Source organism: Aotus nancymaae, unplaced genomic scaffold, assembly GCF_030222135.1.
Source record: "Aotus nancymaae isolate 86718 unplaced genomic scaffold, 86718_ANA_hifiasm-v0.15.2.pri h1tg000041l, whole genome shotgun sequence".
Taxonomy (NCBI): Eukaryota; Metazoa; Chordata; class Mammalia; order Primates; family Aotidae; genus Aotus; species Aotus nancymaae.
Window position 1 is genome coordinate 31264009 of NW_026988455.1, and position 9213 is coordinate 31273221.

Consider the following 9213-nt stretch of genomic DNA (forward strand, 5'->3'; position numbering starts at 1 on the left):
AACAGAGGATTTTATGTTTTAGTGTCAAGTTCTCTTTTTTGACATCAATGTTGACTCTTAAAGAATCCAGTATAACATCTAAGCAGGATTGAGCTTTGAGGTTTTCAGATTTCAGATGCCAATGAACAAGTCAATATATTAATGTTTTTGATTAAGCAACATTTTGTTTTGTTAGAACTGAAATGTTTCTGATCATCTTATTTAGCCAGTTAATAGATGAAAAAAATGGAGACTGAGAAAGGTGAAGTCATTTGCCAAAGGTCATAAAGCTAATTGGTTGGCAGTTTGGGAATAGAATCCAGGAATCTTGAGAATTCAATTCTATATTATCAATGCCACTTGAAAACTACTTATATTTCTTCTTTGATCTTTATTTTAAAATAGAGGGATTAAACTCATTTTTCTAAATATAAAGGTTAATATTAATCATATTTTTTCATATCTAACTTTATTTTTAGTTATAGGATATTTAGAATTTCCAAATGATGGTGTTATTTCTTTGAGAAGGAAGTTGTTGATTTGTTTTAGAATGTGAGTGGGATTCACGAAATAGCTTGTGGTGGTGCACTGCTAGAGGCCTAGAAGCAGATAGACTTGCCAGCTTTACTAGAGAATGACAAGGTCAAAAAATTGTGAATTCTGTTTTTCTACACAATACATTTATTTCTTCTGACACCTTTGGGGAAGGTTAAAAAAATAGAAGTAACAACTGGGCACAGTGGCTCACACCTGTAATCCCAGCACTTTGGGAGGCCGAGGTGGGTGGATCACGAGGTCAGGAGTAAGAGACCAGCCTGACCAACGTGGCGAAACCTCGTCTCTACTAAAAATACAAAAAAAAAAAAAAAAAAAAAAAAAATTTGCCAAGCATAGTGGCAGGTGCCTGTAATCCCAACTACTCAGGAGGCTGAGGCAGGAGAATCACTTGAATCTGGGAGGAAGAGTTTGCAGTGAGCTGAGATCACACCATTGCACTTTAGCTTGGGTGACACAGTGAGACTCTGTCTTTCTCTCTCTCTCCCTCTCTCTCTCTCTCTCTCTCTCTATATATATATATATATATATGAGTAGCACTTTACCTTATGCAATTAGTATAACCAAGTGTTGTAAGTTTTCATGTATATAACTATTTTGCATCATTCTGAAACTAGAATATTTTTCCATTAATAGCATATATTATTTTCTTATCTCTTAAATTCTGAAGAATGGGGGAGAGATTTTTCTTTCTCTTGCTTGATGCAGACAGGAAATGTTTTTCCTACCTCCTTACCATGTGGATAAGTAAGCTTGAGTTGGTGGATGGCATCTTATATGGATAGATAAAGAGAATCTAGGACCCTGATGAATGCGTTGAATTGCTAATTCAAACAACCCTAGAACCTGAATTGCTCTTGGACATTTATATGCAATAATAAATATCCTTAATACTATACTGGACCAATTTTTGTGCTTCCCAGATCTACTTGGTTCCATCTGCCTTTCAGCCCTCAACCATTATTCTGATTCTTGGCCGGAATGAGAGGCAGGTTATAGCAAAAGTTTTATTATGTCTTCCATGTCTGGAGCTGTTGAAGCCCTCGTATTTAAGTTCAACCAAACTGGACTTACTGAAGGTCTGGCTTCCTCTCCATTATCTCTCTAGAGGGGCTAATGACACAACCCAGTTATGAAAAGGTGTTAGACAAAAGGTATAAAGGAGCTGGCTGATAAACTACTGGCCTGTATCCCCTCTATGGATTGCTTAAGAGATATAGTGGTTCCATATAGCAAATATCATATGTGATTAAGTAAACCACTTGTGTTTTTATAAGGCTGTGGCTAGCTGGGTAATGCATTACCTTATAATGACCTTTCTGCCTTGTTTCCTCACTCTTGCTTCCCCAGGATTATACCTTCCAACTTCAATAAAATGTTAAGCAGATGAACTTTACCTCAGGTGATGTTTTTCTAGGAAAATTAAGCTAAAGATTCCCATCAAATCCTGATATCAAGAGAGGTCCTAGAAAGCACACTCTCAGGATGCTTAATGGCCTACATAGCAGAGAACAATATGGACCTAACTTCTATTGCACTGGGGAGTAGCAATGATCTGTATCATACCTGGCCTTATAGTTATTAAAGTTTCATTGTTGGCGAATTAAGATGAGGTGCAGATAAATGCAAATAATTGGAAATAAAATGGCTACTGCACTTGATAGGAAGGCAGAAGAAATAATGTGAGAATTTCAGCATGAGATGGTTGTTTTTGGTGGTATTGGGGAACTTGCAAAAAGAAAAGTGATATACTCATGTCAAATAATTATTTATATAAGGTATGCCACGAATGCCAGGGAACTTCTATAGTAGTCCTAAACAAGACTAAAAAATAAAAACCAAACCAAAACAAAAAGCCAAGAGGCTTAGGATCTTACTGTGATATGACAGATAACTGCAAGAAAAACAAAATAAATATCAAATCTCCAAAGTCAGGGCCCCAATCCAACAGGTATATGCAAAGATGCTCAACATCACTGATCATCAGAAAATGCAAATCAAAACCACATTGAGCTACCATCTCCAGTTAAAATGGCTTTTTTCTAAAACACAGGCAATAACAAATGCTGGTGAGGTTATGGAGAAAAGAGAACCCTCATACACTGTTGGTGGGAAATTAGCACAACCACTATGGAAAATAGTTTGGAGGTTCCTCAGAAAACTAAAAATATAGCTACCATATGATCCAGCAATCACACTGCTCAGTATATCAGTATATGAAAAAGGAAATCAGCATATGGAAGAGATATTTTCATTCCCATGTTTGTTCCAGCACCATTCACAATAGCTAAGATATGGAAGCAAGCTAAGTGTCCACCAACCGAAGAATGGTTAAAGAAAATGTTGGTACATATACAAAATGGAGTACTTTTCAGCCATAAAAAAGAGAGATCCTGTAATTTGCAACCACACGGATAGAACTGGAGGTTATTATGTTAAGTGAAATTAGCCAGGCACAGAAAGACAAATATCACATGTTCTCACTTATTTGTGGGAACTAAAAATTAAAACAGTTAAACTCATGGAGATTAGTGGAATGATGGTTACTGGAGGCTGGAAAGGGTAGTGGGGTTGGAAGAGAAGTGGGTGTGGTTAATGAGTACAAAAATATAGTCAGCTAAAATGAATAAGCACAACACAACAGGGTGACCACAGTCAATAATAATTTATTATATATTTTAGAATAACTAGAAGAGTATAATTGGATTATTTGTAACACAAAGAATAAACACTTGAGGTGATGGATACCCCGTTTATCCTGATGTGATTATTATGCATAGTATGCCTATGTCAGGATGTCTCATGCGCCCCATAAAGGTATATACCTACTACATACATACAATAATTTTTTAAAAAGTGAGGGCCATGATAAGGAAAGAGTAGGACACCAAGGCCAGTGATGGAGATGTATAATTGGATGAGCCTAAGAATTTTGAACACTTCAATCCCCCTGAATTCTCAGAGTATCAGAAGTAGCCCTTTTTCTCTTCATAAAGGAAGATGATCTCACAGTGATTAGAGTCTGCAATGTTTTTACATAAAGCAGTTTCCTAGCAGATGATGTTTGTTCTCACTACACATTACTACTAGGATATCCAGGTAGATAACCAAAGTCATTACTATAACTAATATGTACCGGGAGGGAGCACGGTGGGGACTTGGGAAGAGTAGATCCCAGTGGGCTAACTAGAACCACTGAAATTCTGGCCTCCCTTCTCAGTGGCTGCTGAGAGGAGCAAATAACAAATCCAGAAATGAGAAGGAGCTGATTCACCATGGAGTGAACTTTGACCAATTAAAGACAGGAGATGACAAGTAAATTGCAGACCTATTCTCCCCTGGATGGATTGCTCCAGTTACAGTGGTTTTATATAGTAAACATCCTGTGCAACTGAAAAAACCAGCTGTGTTTTCTTGAAAAGCTTTGGCTATCTGAGTGTTAAACTTGTGGGGTGGGAGAAGGTAGAAGTTCTGGCAAAGATCTCTGCAGCTGCTTGTAATAATTTGTAGTGATGTTTCCTTGAATCTTGAAAACAACAACCATTACCATTAAATAAGGGTTGACATACCAGAATGTCCTTGGCATGGTATGAAGGAAGGAATCAGAAAACTCAGAGAAGTGAGAAGGTATCTGTGCATTACTGTGTCATATCTGAGAATCTATCACATGACTTTGTACATTAGGGTTGAGGCTGGGGACACTACTTTCACCTAGGTAACAAAGAATGCACTCATATGGAGAACAGCAGAATCTTTGAGAAACTTAGTGATGATTTTCTTCTGCAGGTTGGATATGCTAGTTGGAGATGGTGCCGTGATCCATGGCTCCATAATATCAATGGAGATGATGAGATTCTAAAACAGAATAGTCTAAGTGGCAGCCCTTAACCATCAAATGCAAAATATATGTATTTACCGTGATGAACAGCAAAAGCAGAATGATGGTCACAGTGTCTTTGCCCATAGGAATCTATGGTAATGAATAATAGATCATGGTTATGTCCCTGGGTGAGATATATTGTTAGTGACTAGAATATGGCTTAACTTTTATAATAATAGTAATGATAACAGTAAGAACCCTGAAAGTGATGAGCAGAAGGCTGAACCCCAATGGCACAGTAGAAAACTGTGGTTCTTCATTCTGTTTTTAGATACATGTCATAGTTCATTGACTGAATGGGAAACTGGATTTCCTTGATTATTGTGAGGGCTGATAGAAGCCACACACTAAATGGTATTATCTAGATCCAATGAGTTTGCGAATTCTTTATTATTCCTCCAATTATTTGCAATACTATCTCTGTTTCTCGTATTACATTTCCTAGTAGAAATTTTCTCTTCCTTTGGTTTGTGTTATTAATCTTACATGAATAATAAATGTTTATTTTCTATAGTTTTATTGTAATCCTTGGTATCTGGGGAGGGTCAGTTCCTCTACTGTGTCTTTCTTCTTCAATAGTATTCCTGTAGTATTGCTGAAAGTTCTGTCTACCAAATTAACTTAGTCATTTTTTAAACTTTTTTCTTACTTAGATGTTACTCTTCTCTTGTATAGCTTTGAATATATTAAACAAACTTTATGTTATGAGCTTCATATTTCAGTTTCTGGAGTCTTATTTGTTCTGGCTCTCTCTTTTTGTGTCTTCTTTCCTTGTGAGTTTTGAGATTTTTGACTTTGAGTTCCTGTTCAATGGAACTCAACATTGATTCTATGAGGCATTCTTGAAGATATGTTCATCCAGAGGATTTTCTTCTGCCAGCAGCATCGGGCTACCAATAATTCAGGATGAATTTAATATAAATCTTGGTTTAAAGATATTGGAATTATCCTGGAGATATAAATAGCTCATGATTACAAATTCTCAAAGGTGATTTTCATGTTTCCAGTTCAAAGGTTGCAAATGGAAATTTTTCTTGTCTTTTTGTAAAGATCTCATCTCATTTATTTCTAGTCCAGTTCTATACTGTAAGTATAACTCTTTGAGATGTCCGTTTATGCAAAGGTGTCTTTTTAGAACTGCCATCTTGAGTGGGTCCTGGGCTTTCTCTCCTATTCCCAATGCTCTACTTATCAAAACAGAAGCTCAATATGCCCAGGATTGGGTACATGTCCTCGGGGTGAAAATTGGTTTGCTTTCTTGTCCCTCCAGATTCAGACTTCATCATTGGCTTTTAAAGTTTCCTAAACTGTTTTGTCAATTCAGTAATTTAAACTGTCTTTTCTTCGTTCCTTTTCAGCAGGAGGGTCTATCAGAAGGTCTAGTCTACTGTATTTCAAAGTAGAAATCTTTATGAGACCAATCTTTAAGAGATAGCACAGGATAACTGTAAGGTTATAGATATGTCATTGGCTCTCCTACTTACTGTCAGATTGCCTTGAGCATGTGATCCAAACTCTAGGCAATTCTGTTTCCTTTTCTGTAAAATATGTTTGTGTGTCAGGATTATTGTCGAGATTAAATGAGATTATGGAATTTAAAGCTTTAAGTGGACTGATACATATAAGGCTGTCATAAATTATTGCAAAACTAAGTATGATGAATTCTATACCTTTCCAAATAAATATCTTTAAAAATTCTTACATGAATCACATAAATCTAAAGAGTTAATCAAGTAAAGTATTCCATGATTGTAAAACATCAGTACCAATATGTGGGAAAATAATGGTTTATCTTTAAAATGTCAGTTATTAAACTGGACCATGGGAAAAAAAAACAGGCCTCCGCAATAAATACATATCTAAGACAAGCAGTCTAATTTGAGGACAGATCCTTTGGCTATGACAACTCTAAAACAGAGAAGCACTTGCCTTCTGTTTGAAAATATACAAATACTCTAAATCTCACAAGCATCCAATAGTTGTGTAATGAGATATGAGCAGAGACTACAGCAGTGGCTATGGAGTTCCTATCCAGAAAAATGGTACTTTGGTAAATTCTCACTAGTGTACCATCTGTGTGGAAAACCAAGCATAAGTTCAGTGCACTCTGATTAATTTTAGCCTCCAGATTGTTTAAAAAATGTTTATTTGCTTACTAAATTTATTATTTTAATAAATTCTCTGCCTTAATTTTTTTCCTATTTGGAATTTAAAGCATTTTAATGATCCTAGATTAATTTTAGAGCAGGTAATAGGTTCGTAACTGAAAAATATACAACTAGGAGAAAATTGTTTTGATTTTCCAGTCATAATAGAAAATTCAATGGTGTCGACGTAAAATAATTATTGTGTTTATTAATTTTAGATGCCAACTTAACTACAAGGAACCCAGATATTTGGTTAAACATTATTTCTGGGTGTGTCTATAAGTGTTTTTAGGGAAAAATTAGCTTTCGAATTGGTAGACTAAGTAAAATAGATTATCCTCTCTGATGTGGATCTGCATTGTCCAACCCATTGAGGGCCTGAATAGGGCCTCAAATTATCCCTTCCTCCATGTTTTTGTGGAAGAAAGGAGAATTTGCTCACTCTCTGCCTATTTGAGCTGGGACATCAGTCTTCTCCTGCCCTCAGACTCAGACTTACACCATTGACTCCCTTGAACTTGGAAGGAAAACACATCTGGGTCTCCAGCTTGCAGATGGCACATGTTGGGACTTCTCAGCCTCCAGAATCCTGCGAGCCATTTCCTAATAATAAATTATGTATGTATGTGTTCTGTTGGAAACATTTCTCTGGAAAACCCTGATTAATATTATCATACATGTATGTAGAATGCAAATTTTAAAATTTGGAATTATCTAAGAAAAAATGTGGCTGGGTGACTGTTGGTTTCTTTACATTCATATTTCTAATGCTAGTGAAAGTTAAAATTTGACTCATAATCAGAATGACCTATTCACACATCTATTTTCTAAGAATATGCAGAATAAACTTTTGTTTGAAAAGATGTTTCTAGTCACCTTTGTTGGTTTCTATATTCTTGGACACTTCTGTATAGTGTAAGCACTTTAGGACACTGTATCAGAGTTGTTTTTATCAGCTCGGTTTCCCACTTAGAATTTAATGTGTGTTTAATGTATCATTATGAGTAGGTCTCTTATGTTTCAGGAAACATGCTCATCTTTTTGAATACCATTATTTTTTCTTATATAGTAGTCCCCAAGTGCACAAAATCCATATTATTTTTACCAATGCTAATGAATGCAAAGAAGCTCTCATATATAATCAGACTTTCTTTTTCTGGAAATAAAAACTAATATTAAGGAGCAAGCATTTATTGAACTACATGAAAATAATAAAAATAATATATGTAAATAAGTTGGTAACAGCTATTAAGAACTTACTAGATATCAGATACTTCACTAAGTGGCATCTATATTTCCTCATTTGAAACAACTTCCTGTGAATTAGATGTGGTTGCCATATCACAGATGAGGAAAACTAAAGCTTACTGAAGTTAAGTTTATGTAATAACTCTGATGCTTAAATTATGCGAGCTTAGTTATAGGTATAACAGCAGAGCCTGTTATAAAGCCTGAGTCCTAATATTTCTTTTACATTGTCCAAGGAAGAGCTCCTAAGTGACTATTCTTAGCAAAAGTTCCGGAGTGACCAATTGTTTCTAATACTCTCTTATGGCTTGGTTTTATTTGCCTAGATTAGGTCACAAAAGAGAAATCTAAAGGGCACTGCATAATCTTTGAAAAGCTACTCCTGTCGTTACTAGATTTACTTGGCAGAAATGCTAACATTCTAAGGTGATTGTGGAAGATGTACATGAAGCCTGATGTTCAAAAATAGGAGATGAGGATTACTACTTACCACGTTTGTGATTCTGGACAATGACAAACTTTAATTTTCCTTCACTGTTCAATATTTGTATAGAATACCTCTTGTGATGCAGTTAAAGGTATTACATAGGTTAATATATATAAGAGCATTTCATAAATTATTGATTGATATAATAGAGCAGGTACATTAACAACTGTAAATACTAGTTTGGGTCCATGAATTTTGGGGTGATTTGTTTATTTCATTACTTACATTTCAGTGTTATTAAGCTGGAGAGAAGTAAAGAAAAAGGAAAGAGGCTAGTCTTGAGTGGGAAATGCATTGTACTTCAGTAGAAATCCTCACTGTATTCAAGTTAATCATGATCTGTTATTAAGTTGCTAATCTTTTACCCCCCCACTTTTTTTTGAGACGGAGTTCTGCTCTTGTTGCCCAGGCTGGAGTGCAATGGCGTGATCTCGGCTCACTGCAACCTCTGCTTCCGGGTTTAAGCAATTCTCCTGTCTCAGCCTCCCAAGTGGCTTGGATATTGTACAACCACATCCAGCTAATTTTGCATTTTTAGTAGAGATGGGGTTTCATCATGTCATTCAGGCTAGTCTCGAACTCCTGACCTCAGGTAATCCGCCCACCTTGGTCTCCTAAAGTGCTAGGATTACAGGTATGAGCCACCAAAGTTGCTGATTTTAGAATAGATGGGAAAGAAGGCTGAGAACAATGTTCAACAGTGTTCCCTTGATCTAGGAAGGAGTGAAGGAAAGACTGTTTGGTGCCTCTTTAAAAAAAAATTATTTGTCATTTAAACAAACCACAAAGTTCTATTTCAAAAGGAAACTCTGATCTGTCGACTGTGGCATAACGTATCTTTTTGATTTAGCTAGAGGGTGATGATAATCTTTTTTTTTTTTTTTTTTTTTTTTTGTTTTTTGAGACGGAGTTTCGCT